Raw genomic sequence first — 15,534 nt, 5'->3', positions numbered from 1 at the left:
CATTTTTTCTTAAGTGTTTAATTCTGTACATTGTATAAGAGATCATATCCCCCCCTCCATCTCCTCTGGGGTATTCATGCTCTAAACTGGAAATATCAGAGCTATTTCTGTACTACAGAAATGTAGTACACTTGCAGATCAGCTCAAGGGGTTATATCCAAGTGCTGCTAGGGTGGAGTTGACATCTGGTTAAACGTTAACGCGGGGCTTGGTTCCATCATTTTACAATGTGTAACCTGCTGTGAGTAAATGATAAACTGTTCTGGGTGCAGCCCTGGTTGCCAGGTACTTATGTTTCACTTTGCTGCTATTCATAATCAAAAAAAGTCATTTGAAAACAGGAAAGCAGAAAAGATGCTGCATATTGTTTTTTTCCTCTCCTAAAAAAGGTAAGTAGATAAACATTACACTGGAAACTATTTTGCCTAAATCAGTATTTTCTATATGTTTTCAAGGCAACAACAGAAGGTGCCAAACTGAAAACAGGAAAAACTAAATGTCACAGTAGGACAGAGGCTATCAATGGCGGCCTCTCATACCTTAAATGACGCCAATGTTTCTCCCTCTCTTTTTCTTCCCTGCTTGTGCCTTAACTCGCAGTATGAAGCGTTAAAACTTCAGCACAGAGTGGAAAGTGGCCTGCAGCTCCGCAAGCCGATGTGACATGCCACACTTGCAATGTGCTCACTCCATCTCTCCTGCACATGCAGCAGTGCAGGCACATCAGTGCAGCTGGGCCACGTCCCAACACTGCACTGGGGCAGGCTCTGCTCGTGCTTGGGCTTGATGCCATGGTTCATCAAACATGTGATGATAAAACATGCTCTGGTGACACTGAAATACTACATCCTTGCCGATCTTCTGACTTGGTGGAGGCAGGGGGCAGAGAGTGCCTTACTTCTGTTTGTCCTCTTGAGATAAAAGGTGTGATAGGATCCAGAAAAAGGTTAAATACTCATACAGAGAAGAAAGACATCTGTAGTCATGTTAACCAGGACAGATATTACAGTAGCTATTAATCTTCATGTTCCAGGCTGTAAGCTCATCATGGGCTGAGTGCCTGCCTGCCGTCCCGGAGGCTTGTGCAGTTGGCCGCATTCATCCTCTGAGGTGAGAGGGGAGGGCGTCACCTTCCTCCACAGTGTCCGCTTTGAACTCCGGTCAGTGGCAGGATGCTGGGGGAGACAGCCGCGGCTGTGCTCCTGTACAACAATACTCACACACCCTCCGCATAGTGGAAACAGAGCTGATGCAGCAAAATGTCACCTCTAATCATGCTCGTCCCTTTCACTTGCACAAGTGCCACACTTACCAACACCTTGCAGCTCCCATAGCCCCTGAGGAACAGTCCAGTCTTTAAATAATTTCTTTCCAACCTGAGGGCCCGGTCCTGCTTTGTTGTAGACATCAATGTGAATTTGCTGCCACCACCTCCCGTGAGCAAAGGTTTCTTATCCTCAATGCTGGGAGACTTTGAGATGTGAAGTCAGGCAAGAGGATACTGTGGCTGCACATCTGCAGAAAATAATGCACAACTTACCATTACTGACAGGTGCTGGCTTTCTTGCCTTGTTTGAAATGATAGCATTGGTCTTTGATATGCAGAGGTTTTATGCAATTATTTATTAGTTCTCCTTTTTTTTTTTTTTTTTTTTTTTTTTTTTTTTTTTACACATTTCAGTTGTCCTTGCCCACCCTTGTTTCTCCCTCCACCTCACATCAGACTTCCTGTGGCACTTTTATAAGCTGCCAGAAGGGAAGTGACCTGGTTACGAGTCCAGCTCTGCAAGCTGCCTCAGTAATGCTTTTCCTCCCCCTGCATTAATGCTGTGTGAGCACAACGTCCTCAGCCTTTCAGTGCATTTGAAGCAGAGACATTATGGTCTGCGCTGCAGTTCGTGGTGGTGACAGCTACAATCATTGACTTGTGACAGCTCTGTTACGAAGTGCGTAGCCACTGACTTCAGACAGATGCTCCAGAATAAGATTATAACTGTATTTCTATTATTTTAATCAGTGGGAACTGCTCACAGCAAGTGCCTCTCTGAGAATAACTCATTAAACACAGGAGTTGACCATGGGAGGAGCCACCTAGAGCCCTGGACGGCAGCACTTACGCAGCAGGATGCCAGTGTTATCACTAAGGAAATGCACACGCTCCACTCTGTGTACGCAAGTGTCCTCACTAGTTCCTGAAGGCAGCAAAAAGAGAAAGTACTACCCAGCCTAGCTCAGTGCTCTTAGTAGTGTTTAATGCAATAAGATGTTCCTGTTCATTTCTGCTCTTCTAAATAGTGAGGCAGTCAATTTGCTCTACTCAAGACTCAAGCTCTGACCCTCCAGTCATGCTCTGCAAAACTTTACTTCCCCCCTGCTTTGCCCCTTTCTTTGGTTTCTCTTTTCAAAAAAGTTTTGGATATATAAACTCCCTGTATTAAACTGTCCCTGGATCCTTCTCGTTCTATGTGAAACCCAAGATTGTAATATAATGGCTAAGATTTTAGGATTTTTCTTGCCACAACCCAAATATCATAGATGTTAAAAATAATAGCTGGTCATCCAGTCTGTTTCTTTGACTGATGCACAGTTATATTTTCTTATCCAATCTAGATCTAACCACCTACAGGTTAATAATAGGGGTATCACTTAGGAAGACTACCTGATACAGTAAATACATGATCTTTTCTTTTCTGGAATTGTATCTGAGTTCCCCGTATCTAAGTTATTCCCCCTCAGTGAAGCCTTGTGCAAGAACTTGGTGATGAAAAACAGAGAAAGCAAAAGCTTTAGAATTGCCCTATTTTCTTTCTTTTCATGAACTTCCTTGTTCAGTGTTAGAAGAAAGCCACTTTCTGAATACTTCCTGTTGTTGCGTGAGATGATCTTAGAAGCTGACTCCCTTTCAGCCACTAGAAATGGCAAAATATCTCCCAAACATCACTATTCCAGAAGACTTCTGGGACTAGATCCCAACTGGTAGCAATCAATCAGCCCTGTGCCACCAACAAAAGCAGGTCCTCCTTTTCATTAGAGAAGTGCATGGAGCTCAATACAGATGGCAAAGTAAAAAGCAACCTCATTTGCTTAGGCCAAGGGGAAAGCAAAAATGAAAATCTGCCTGCAATGAGGAGCAAGAAAGAGGACTACTTTCCAGAAGTATATTAAATATTTCTCTCTCAAGTTAAGTACAGTAATATAAACAGGCATATGTTTATGAAATCGAGCATGGAAATTTCTATTCAAGACCTAGAGATCTAGCCCAAACCTGGATGCAGTCAATAGGGATCTTTCTGGGATAGCCAGCTCTGTGGGCCATTGCTGCGGAGAGGCTGCTGCAGCACCTCCATCCTACGATCCCTGGCCTGGTTCCTTGTGACCTGCTGACATTTGTCAGTGCCTGCAAAGAGGTGCCCACACATCCAGGCAAAATGCAGAGGAGTCATGCCAGGGCTGTGCTGAGAGAAAATCCCATCTCACTTCTCCCAGGCATGAGGTCTAGACTGAAAAATAAAAATAAACCTGTTTGGTGAAAGCAGCTGGAGAACTATTTCACATATGGTGAAAGCAGCTGGAGAACTATTTCACTTACAATTTATTTTCCCCCAGAATACAAGGTCATTATATTTCATGATCCAGTCTTGCTAAACATTTGAATTGTGTTTTTTAAATGTATTCAACTTTTGTCTCTCTCCCACCTGTAATAAAATTTTGTTCTTTTCTGCCCATATTTATCAGCTTTCTAAATCCTTATTATATGTCTGTTCTCATCAGGCTTTTTGTATGTCTTCCAGCTAGCCATCTTCTATAAGTTTTGTTAACACATCATTAATTATTTCCATGGGTCATTAATAGACAAGTTGAAAAAGGATCCAAAGTTCACTCAAGCTAAGGAAAAGTGTCTCATTTATTTTTGTGTTTTGGATCAAACCTTGAAACTCATCCTCAAACAAATCTGTGCACTTGCAGTCTCTTGACAGATAATTCTCTACAGCTTGATATGCTGGGACTGTACCATTCAGTCATGCTTTGCTTAATGCCACTTGGAAATGTGTAGTTCTCATGTCTGTTCCCATGGAAAGACAATTTGAATTAATTTTTTAGTGTTGTGCTGCTCTGTGAAACACGGATATCAAAGGATTTAGTAAATGCAAATCTACTGTGTATCCTGTAATCCCTGTTCTCCATGCCTTTGCTGTCCTAACCAGAACAAAAAGCTCTGAGTATTCTCTGGAAGTATTCAATCTTTGGAAAAGTATTTCTTACAATCCTTTCTTGATAGTCTGATGCTGGAGGATTATCCATGTTAGCAAGTCCATGCCCTATTAAATGCATTGCTCCTTACACAATCTCTGAGCATTTTTGTTTTTCATTGTAAAAATACACTTCAGTCTGTTCACTTCTTTCAAGCCTATCAAGGGGAGGGGACCAATGCTGCTTCAGTGAAGCAGTTTTCTGATAATCTCTCAAGTTTCTTTTCTTCTTCAGATGTCAGAGGAGACCCAGCTGCACAACTTCTCACTGTTTAGTCTACCAGCTTTGAAAAACCAAATGCTCTGCATGAAGCACTGCTACTGCTTTCCTATCCTTTCCTCCTCCAACCTCTTAAGCCAGAACCATTTTGGGACCGGAACCTGCTCAGGAAGCACATCCACATTCCCAGTCCTAATAGCCAAACATGCCAGTCCCACTCATATGTGGCCCATTCACCCTGATGGGCAGTCCAAGGCAGAAGGTTCATTTCCATATGGATATACTGTTGGAATTAACTTCCTTGCCTCCCTTCTTCCTGCCCTCTCTGCTAATGTATCTTTTGAATAGAGTGTGATTTGTGGGAATTTTAAGTGGTTACCCAGTAGGTCATGCCGAAGGACTTCAATGGGTCTTCATTTACCTACAAAACACTCTCGTCAGTTACAGTGTGCACCTTCTCTAAGGAGAACAATTCTCAACTAATATATAATATTTCTGAAACTGTGTTTCTGCAACAATTCTGTCTCAAAACTCACTGCAGAAGTGCCCATTTGTAGCAGGAATAGCTGTGTGAGCTCTGCTGTCTGAAGCACTAGAATGTCACTGTCTTTCTTCCTGTATTGCAACACTCCAGGAAGATACCTGTATGTGGTCGTCTCTACCTGCCTGAGCTGGGTCTCTTAGTGAGGAGATCCCTGGACCATGTCTCAGGTGTGCTTTGTATATTCACTGAGCTGCCTGGCCAACCATTCTCTGGTATTGAGGGACTTCCCCAAAACTGCCATTTCCTGATTCAGATCCCAGAACAGCCATGCATCCAACTGTAGCTCACTGAAACAGACAGCCGTCAGCTAGACTTCCTCTCTCTTTCATGGATTAAGCACGTTTGTACAGTAGAGTAGCACCTCTTCCCTCTGGTCCTGCTGGCAGTGTCTCATGTGGCCACAGGGGGCCAGCCAGTTGCTTAGCATCCAAGGAGTGATGGCAGTGACCACACTGGGGGCTCAGCTACATCACGTGCTTGTAGCTTATTCCTGGCTTCCTTCTTCTAACCAATTTTGCCTGTCCAGTGCCCAATAACATGTTCTAAAGTAGTAACATACATTGTGCAGCCTTCAGTATACTCCTGACTTCAGCTTTCCACCCTTCTTTTAGCAGGCCTAGAACCTTCAGGGGATATAAACTACAGAATAACTTGAAGAAACAGAAACTGGTGGAGTGTGCATTGCTACTCTTTTATTGCAGAGAGGTGGGTGAAGAGGCTTATACTGGTGCGAGGGATATCCATGTATAAAGGACTTAATCATCCTTATGAAGCTGTTACTTCATTGTTCCCATCCCTGCTGACTGATATGCGGCTGTTTTCATCTCCTCACACAGCAGGGTACAGATATGCTTTCATCATCTGGAAAGTAAAGTCAGTCAGTCCTTGGTCAGTTATGATCACCCTCAATGGCCCACTTGGGAACAAAATCTTCAACAGCTCTCCTGTGGATCAGTGATGCAGAAGGGGATACCTGGTTTCACAGTCCAGGGTTCACAGAACATGCTGGTGCTCAGCAGCAAATGCCCATCCCTATGTGGAAGGAGGGGGAGAGAGAAGCTATTAGCAAGGAGGAAAGTCTTTCCCAGCTGTGATAGTATATTGGGAAGCAGATAAACATTATACACTCTGGAGGGGGTTGTTATTCATTCTCTTTTAAGAACTGAGGCTGTCTGCACACATTTGCCTGGTGTGACATGCCCTTTTGGCCATGGGTTTATAGGGTGACTTTGAAAAATGTAAGCGCTTTTGCTTTTCCAGCAGGAGTGAAGGATGACACTGTACACCTGCTTCTAAGCTGTTACTAGGTTTTGATTTAAAAGAAGAAGAAGAAAGGACACAATTAGGCTGGGGCACTGCTGATGGAAATGCCCCTCTCTGGCTGCTCAGCATTGTTCCCGAGGCCAGGCCTTTGTGCGGAGCGGCAGTCACCATGGACAGCAGCCTTTCCCAGCCGCCGCTTGGCCCGGCCGCCGCAAGGGCCTGGAAAAGGACACAATGAGGCAGAATTTGATTTCCTTTGATACCACCTTTACCTATTCTACATCTGACTTATTTACAATCTTTGAGCACAAAGGCTTTGTCCCGCAGTCTGTAATAAAGTGGGGTTTATTGTTCTTTCTCAGTCCTGCTTTACAATATTCTCTGACCCCTTGGCAGCCATACTCGATTCCCTAGAGGTCTTCATACACTTGATTGGAAGTTTACAAGCAAGCGCCATTTTTGTGGGTCTTTTTTTGTTTGTTTTAACCAGGGTCAGTGTGGGTTACTGACTACAGACATTGTTAGAGTCCTCTGTAAATCCCACCAAGTTGTTATATCAAGCTGTGACACATATCTAGTTAATCCAGTCAGATACAGCTTTTTCTGTATGAAGGCTATTTTGTATGTCAAGTCTTACAAACGACACTATTAACTCTGCTGATTAAATCCACTGCAGTTCAACTCAGCATTTCCCTTCAAGCATCTGATCTTCCATGGTCAGTTTTTCTTTGTCTTGACATTTACATCCTGTCTCTGACTGAGTTCAGTGGGATGGGACATGGTGGCTGACCCACAGGACAGAATCCTCAGTCCATCTGGAGATTGTTTGTTATTAATGAAAATGACTACAACTGTCTTTTCTGAGTTTCCCAGTTTGCTGTGCCTTATGCTTTCCTCTGGCCTGAATGTATTGAGCAGATGATCTCACATTTCAGTTTATACAAAAAAACCCAAGTAGACAAGATATATTTTCTAGCTATATTAGGCCTTTTAATTAATATAGGATATTTCTGGATAAGTAGTAATTACTTTGAAGAACAAGTAGAATTTTTGAAATGATAAAAAGCATTATTTAGTGACTTGAATTTTTCCCACAGGATTCTTCCAGGCCAGATCTAGGCACAGTGCTAGAGCATTATGGAGAAATTACCTTTACTGTAACAGATACCGGTTTCATTCAGAAGACAAGGAAAAGGACACACATCAGAGGATGTGGCTTGCTTTTACTGTCCTGCAGACTGTGAACAAAGCCAGGAACAGAAGAGGACCTGGGATATCTGGGACTGGTCAAGCAGCAGTGTTGCTGGGGTTATAGTGCATTAGGTCAGGGTTGGAGAGCTGCATGACTGGCTGCAAGTACTTTGTACATTTGTGCCAGGTGGGAGTAACTGGCTTCTTAGTTGTCTGTATCTCTTGAATTTTATTGCCATAGGTTGAAGGGAAAAAAATATAAAAAAAGAAGATAATTTCTAGAAGGATTGAACCAATTTGACATGACTTTTCATTCATAAGCCAATGGAGGCTTTTATGATTCTATTTATCTCCCATATTTTTACAAATTTGTTTAATTATTTGTTCCAGTACTGTTTCAGAAGTTGAAGTTTAGATGACTAGCGTATAATTCTCAGATCCTCTTTTTTCCTCCTTTTGTCATTACATATCAGGCTAGCCTTCCTTATTCAGTGTCTCACCTGTCCTGTTCAGTCCCTCATGGAAGATGGAAGACCAGAAATGGCCCTGAGAACATCACAGCCAATACCAAAGATCCTAGTATGAGGTCTGGCAGCCTTAGCCAATTTCTAAACCTTCATTTTACCAAAATACTGTTCTTTCTAAGGAATCTTTTTGCTGGTCTCCCTTTTGTAATAAATATGTTTCTTGTTACTTTTCATGAATCAAATCTAGAAGGGCTCCCTATTCTATTTATCTCCACCTTCTGAATAACAAGTAGCCACTGATGACTTCCAAAAACTTGTAGGCTGGTCTGTGTCTTTTTCCAACAAAATTCTAATTAATTAAAATTACCCATTACAACTCATTCTGGTGCTCTGGATGATTCTGCCCGTTGCTAACAAGACAAGTTCATCTATGTGATTTTCCTTGCTTTCCTTGCAGCTGTATTAGCCTTCCACTGATACTTTCCTCACTGATCTGAGCATGTAGCTCCAACTCAGCTACTAATGAAGCCCGGTTTCATAGGATCATAGAATAATCCATGTGGGAAAGGACCTTTGAAGGTCTCTACCCAGTTCCCTGATCCAAGCAGGGCCAGCTTCAAGGCTAAGGCAGGGGCTCAGGTCCTCATCCGGTCGAGTTTTGAAATCCTACAGGGATGGAGAGTCCACAGTCCACCTGGGCACCTGTCTCCAAGCTTACCCACCCAATCTGTGAAAATTATTTTCCTCCAGATTTGTGTCTTATGGTTGTTTAACACTGATGATGAGGAAGATATCAGCTGCAACTGAAACTTTCCCAGCCCTAGGGGCCAGGATAAGGCCTTCCCTCCCTCTCTGTCTCACCCTCATGGCTTCTCTGATGTCTGCTGAAAGCTGAGCTCATGTCGCAGGTTTTCCCTCAGTCAAAACACTTATAAGTTCCCCCCTGGACTCAATATTGTTTTCCTGAAATGTAAAGGAACTTGATTGTCACAGTCATCTTTGTTACCTTTATATCTCTATTAAATTTTGTTCCAATAGAGCAACAGCTTCACAAATTACTAAGACACACACACACACACACACACACACACGTATGCACACACACAATCACAAATACACATGCACATAGAAATATTTGCAAAAAAAAAATGGTGTTAATTTTGTTTTTATAGGAAACCAGACTAAAAATGACCCACAACATTCTACAATTTTTAAGTACACTCTTATGTGCTTACTTATTAGTTATTTGTGTTCATTATGTCTTCTTTAGTAAGTATCATTATTTTTTACTCTAAAACAGGATGACCCCTGGCAGGCATAACACTGCTGTTAAGACATCTAGGTAGACCCAGCTACGCTAGTGTAGTCCTTTCACCAGGCAAGCTTATTTCTCTTACGGCAGAACAGGGATGGTTTGACTAAATCAGTAAAAAATGCAGCTTGGCTGGCATTACTGTCGCACACAGGGACGATACTAATATGTCAGTATTTTTATACTGGTGAAACCCGCCTACTGTAGGCTAGGTCCAAATAAAATATGGGAAGATCACATGAAAGTGGCTCCTCACAAGCCTGTTGCATTCCCCCTGGAGGCACAGTCAGGAGCTAGAGGCAAGAGCAGCCCCAGGAGGACACGAGCAGGTTCAAACACCCCTTTGACCACAGCTCTGTCCCTGCCGAGGCGAGTGGCTGTAAAGTATTGCACACCTTGAAAGGCTGTAATTATAGTTTAACTCTCTGCTTGACCCTGGGAGAGAGGGGAGCAGAATAAAATCTTTGTCCTGGCCTTGCTTACTTGCAAAGGAAGAATATCTGGGTGCGGGTGTCTGCCCTCCCCACCAAACCCCAAATACAGTACAGGCTGAGCACTGCTAAGGAAAAGAGACTTTTATTTTTCTGCTCAGCAGAGCAAAATCAGGGCACAAACTAGCTTTCTGCAAGCAGAGACAGGCACCAAATTCATTGGATAATCTGCTGCAAAGTGTTTGCCCAGCTCTATTAATTAATGTTTGTGAAGCACTTGGAGGGTTAAATGCCCTTGAGCCGTCATTCACCTAAGCTTTGCCCCCAAACTGACATCAATGAAAAGTCTTTAATGGTGGCTGTAGCAGCAGCAGCAGCAGCCCTGAATTTCCAAACCCTCCTGAGGCAAGAAGAACATGATTTTCCCCTTCATTTTATGGTCTGCTGAATCTTCTGTTTTTCTTGTTGTATAGCAGGAATAATGTTCATGGCCTTGGAGTATTCTTGTGGTTTTTCAAATGCCTCAGTTTTAATTTGGCATCTTCCACAAAAAGATTTATTGCCTTGTATACTCCTTTACTCTGAATGTTATTCCTTCTCTCATCTAACAATGGGTTCTCGCATCTAACAATGGGTGCATAGAGGAGTTTCTCAGCTGATCTGGAGCTGTGCCTTGTGCATTCTCAGGGAGGGCTCACACAAGAAGACAGCAGTCCTCTCATAGGGAAGAGGCATCAGCCTGTACCTTTAGCAGTGGTTTGAGTTCAAAAAGCTCATCTCAGAAATTAAATAATAAAATGAAATGGAATGGAATGGAATAGAATAGAACAGAACAGAACAGAACAGAACAGAACAGAACAGAACAGAACAGAACAATAAGCTTTGGGAATAAGGCATTCTCTTCAGCAAAAGGCACCACGGGACAAGTGACAGCGATGGGAGTTGTTCTAGCTAGTGGTGTTCACACTCTCACAGAGGCTGAGGAGGCAATCCTGCGATTTGGGTCTCAATTTGATTGAGACCCAAATCCCTCTAATGGCTAGCATTTGGGTTCCCTGCCCTCTAAAAAAAAGCTACTTGTATCATATAAAGAAATGAAATATAGCATGCCCTCTGCTGCAGTCTGTTGAAGAGATGGGGGCCCTGCCTATTCCCCTAACAGACCTATGTTCAGATGCCTGAAATTCAGATTCACCTCAATAGAAATGATATTCTTCAGTTTCAGAGATGATAGAGCCTTCATCAAAATGGAGGAGGTTTGTGATTGCCTCTCTCCATCCAAGCACATGTCAGTTCTGATAGCAAACGGGGATAGCAAAGCCCCCCTGCCCCGTTAAATGTGCATTTGATACTCCCAGTCGCCTCCCCTCAAACCCTTGCAGATCCCTTGAGAGTGGTCACTGCCACAGTGCCTACGGTCAGGGGAGCACATGAACTGCAACCTCAGGGTGCTTCATGGCTGTGAGAAAGGAAGGGGCAGAGCCCCTGCAGCCCTTTTACCCTGAATGGCCACTGCATAAGGGCTAGAGGGCATTGCTACTGCTTGTACTGTAGTACGTGGTAGCCATGGCTGTTAGGCTACCACACACCATGACGGTGCTTCCAGCTTGAAATCAAAATATTCAAAACATACAACTTACCTGCAGAACTCTGTCAGTGCCCCATGGTCCTCCTGCCACTCCTCTGCACATGCGGCTGCTCCGCAAGCCCATAGGGAAGTCCACAGGGTCATGCAACCCTGCATGACCGCCCACTGTGCCAGATTGCAGTGACACCCTGCAAAGTGGAAGTGATCTGATCTGCAACACCTGCTTCAGCCTAGGGTTTTGTGGCAGAGTGAAATTATAGCACTAACCTAAGCAGTAGATTGAGGCAAGGTCCAAGTCCATAGGAAGACTGTGAACAGCTGTCATCAGTTTTCTGCCATATGGTACAACAGTGTGTGTGTATGTGTGTATTTCTTTCAGATTATGTGGATATTTCTTTTAGATTATAATAGTGATATATGTCACTAATATATGTGTATCAATTCAGATACATTCTTGAAGATACTGCATTTTTTAATATTTTTATCTCATTTTGTCATTATACATCTGAAATTAAGGGAACTGTGCAACACTCTGTGTTTAGCATTAGGCAAACCTACTTTGGTAGCTTCTGAAGTGAAATAAATTAAATGAATCTATTTTCAGTTTGGGATCAGGTCAGATAAGTACAAACTCCCTTCCTCTGCCTGACCTGCAATCACCACCCCTCCTCCATCAGCTTACAGTGGCAAACAGTGTCCTTCACATGTTGCTGAGCAATATGAAATAACAAGGGAAAGATTTCCTGCTGTGGACTTGATTTTGATTTCCAGGTGCAGTATCCAGCAAAAATTACGTAATGTATGGAGCGCCTCGCCTTTCCTAAGCTTCCTCGCCTAAGGTCACTGCTGCCAAACGTTGTTCCAGCTCTCTTTGGATACGATAAAAGAAAACTGGCCACTTCCCGCCCTCCAACCACATGGCCATCAACTGCAAACCAGGGCTGTACCTTGAAGTAAGAGATTGCATCTAGTAGGTGGTGTGCAAAGCCCAGAATCAGGATTGTCCACGATTGACTGAAGGCTCAGAGTTAAAGGGGCATGTGATGTTTCCCAGGACACTGCAGAGCAGCGTTGAACTGTGCACGTGTCTGCAGCTATGTTCGCCTTCAGCAACTGCCCAGGCACTGGGGGCAGCCAGGAGGAACTGGAGGGCCAAGGAGTAGCTGGAGAACATTGACCTCAGTGGGTCAGGTCTTTACTGCTATTCATCCTTAGGTTTTATCTCCCTAGGCCTCAGATGAAGAGAAAAGGACATATCTGAGGGACAATTAAAACATATTAACCAATGCATGCCTTATTCTTTGGGGAGAAATGACCAGTGTGGAGGTAAGAAAGGACAGTGATTGCTGTGAATAGAGCTAATAGTCAGTAATCTCTCCAGAATGCCCTAAGAGGTGCACGGGCAGCTAGCATCATTGCAAAGAGGGAGCGGGAGAGCAAGGGGAAGGAAAAGACTGACAGAGAGAGAAAAAGAGAAAGAGAGAGAGAAAGAGAGAAAGAATAACACATACAGATTTTCTGTCATGAAGGTGCAGCTTTCATTGTTACATGCCAAATACTCATAGATTTAGCACATGCTGCATCTTCTAGGCCAACAAATTCTCTGCATGTTATATCTGACAGCAAAGATGGAGAAATAGGAATATTTTTCTCTCTGAGGAAATCTAGATTAAACCCCAGTGCTGGCGGAAAGTTGCAGTGGGAATTTTTGTCTTCACATGAAGCCTGTGCTTTACAACAGCCTCAGCTGAGCCCTTTCCTGCCTCGAGGGCCCGAGTTCAGCCCAGCCTATTCCCGTTGCTGGTCAGTGGCTTTGAGCCTGTTCCTAATCTCACCAAAGAGGTGCAGCAGCTGCGTGCACGGCACATCCCCATGTCTGTGGTGGCTTGGGAAGCTCTTTGGAAGCAGCTGTCACCAGATAGCTTGTGCTACCCCTACACATCACTGCAGAGGGCTATTTCTCTCTGGCATACCCTCCATCCAGATGTCCAAAGCTAACACCCACGCTGGGCACAGACCTCGCCACTACGCAGCAGCTCCTGGGGTGTCCTTGCAGCACTTCGATGGGAGTGTCAGATAAGGACATCCCAGAAATAGCATCTCAAAAGTCAATGCAATTACTCTGCTTCATGGAGCTTCATTTCTCTTGCATGAAAAATGTCCCCTCTGCTAACCACTCCATTTGAAGGTCCATCTTCCATTGTCCTCTTTATTCAGTCAGAGATGTATTTTCCCATCACTTCTCCCTTTTTGCTTTGCTTTACTGAGCCAAAATGGCCAATGTCAACTGTGATGCAGGGGAGAAGAGCAGCGGAGTTGCAGCTGGGCTGAGGGGAAATGGCCTGAGATCTGGCAGACTCTGCTGGAGGCAGTCTCAGAGCTGCAACCTTCCTTTAACCCACAAACATTCTCATTTGAGCACTGTGAGCCTGAACAGCCTGACCGAGCTCTCCAAATATCTGATGCGCCTTTCATTGACACACAAGGCTGGTGGGGTGGCTGGGTGGGTGTGCATGTGTGTTTGTTTGAGGAGGGGATCGATTAATTATGTGGTGATGGGAGCAAGAACTCTCCCAAGGCTCCGGGTCTGCCCCCTTCCAGACTTTACTGGCATTTTCTGAACATTTCTATTTACCTCAGCAGGCACAGCTTGTATGCAAACAAATGCAAAAATGTTCCATAATTGTTTGGTATGATGGGAGGTTGGGATTCTCTTTTTTTCCAAGTATTGTTTCTATTTGTCATTACAGCTCACTTTCTAATCTATCTTTGGTGGAGGTTTGTCTTTTTTTACATTGTCAGTTGTATGTAGTCAGAGCTCTCTTCTCTGGCCTGAAGAGGCATTTAAGGTCAACTGTTTTGGGGGCGGGGTTGTTTTTCTTTTCCGTTTTCTTCTCAGAAAAGACAACCAGCAAAGACAGGAAAAAGTGTTTCAGTGGAAAAGACAAATATGTAATTACCAAAAATAAATATATCATTATTTGATGGGTTTCATGCATGTTACTGTTTCAACTGCTCATGAATTTTCATCCAGATTGTAAAATATTCATATTTATATGATACTCAGAAAGAGATGTAATGCCCTGGAGAGGCTAATTCTTGGTTTGCAGATTGTTTACAAGCTGTCAATTGCAATTTGAATATATTTGCAATTCATAGGGTTGATAAATAACTTAAGTCACAGGGTGTATTTTCTACTCCTGAGCTGTAGTACATCCCTGTATAAGTAACACTAAGATAGGTATGCATTTCTCTCTCCATCTGCCTCTCAAATCACACATTTAATGAAAGAAGCAAACATAATACCCAAGAGTACCTCAGGAATCTCATAATAGTATTCTGCTCAGCTTCATTCCCAAGAAGCCTCTGATCTTATTGCATTGTGTGTTGCCACCTTACGTTGAGTCCCACCTCTGGGCAGAGAGATACATAACTGATACACGAGTTATTTCTGTAGGTTTTTTCTGTATGCCACCTAGCATACTTCAGCACATCCAGCCAAAAAGTAATGAAAGGAAAACTATTCAATAGTTACTACAAGTTTTGCACTGGAGTCGGTAATTCCAAATTCACAGAGTTCTGGTTCATTATTCTAGATGTGAGAGTGTTTCCATTCTTTGAAGGGATGATTTTTATGATTATCACTGTATCATTAGATTGCATTTTACAATAAATATGCCAAATTCAGTATTTATTTCTGGCTCCTACTTTTTCCTCCATTTTTAAAATGAACTTTTGTAAATACTTTCATTAAGGAAGTAAGAATCTTTGAATATTCCCAGGTAGTTAGGTTATTATTTCAAGGAGAAAGGCTGCATTTCATTTTGTTGGTGCTTGGTAAAAAAATTTCTTAATGTATTTGACCTTATTACTGAGAAGAACTTACCCTAGAAAGGCCTTTCACATCACCTCCTAGTGGAAACAAAATGCTCTGTCTTGTTCTTCTCCTAAAACTTGGGATATTACATTGCATTACATGTGGCTTGCCTATGCATAAATATACATAGCCACTCTGTCACAGATCAACATTTTCAACTGGATGCATTTCCCTAGCTTTACAATAGCTTAAGGTGATTCTCTATCCTTAGAGTTAGAAACTTTTTTCCTAATTTTGAATCCACATCTCTTTTCTGCAATTTAGCATGATGATTTCTTGTCCTCTGCACCATAAAAAACAAACTATTCCCTCTTTCTTTGTGGCAGCCTCTTACATAACTGTGACTTCCAGTGTTACAGTCTCCCCATTTTGTCTGATTTTGTCTGATTTT

General features: G+C 43.0%; 1 long non-coding RNA gene across 1 annotated transcript; it reads left to right on the top strand.

The window, feature by feature from the left end:
* Positions 1-326: 326 nt before the first annotated feature.
* On the top strand, positions 327-4,324 carry LOC135327900 (uncharacterized). Its single transcript, XR_010388470.1, has 3 exons — positions 327-389; positions 1,034-1,110; positions 1,682-4,324. It is a non-coding gene; the product is annotated as an uncharacterized LOC135327900 (long non-coding RNA).
* Positions 4,325-15,534: the final 11,210 nt, after the last annotated feature.

Source organism: Dromaius novaehollandiae, chromosome 3 (assembly GCF_036370855.1).
Source record: "Dromaius novaehollandiae isolate bDroNov1 chromosome 3, bDroNov1.hap1, whole genome shotgun sequence".
Classification (NCBI taxonomy): Eukaryota; Metazoa; Chordata; class Aves; order Casuariiformes; family Dromaiidae; genus Dromaius; species Dromaius novaehollandiae.
This window is presented reverse-complemented; position numbering and strand designations above follow the sequence as displayed.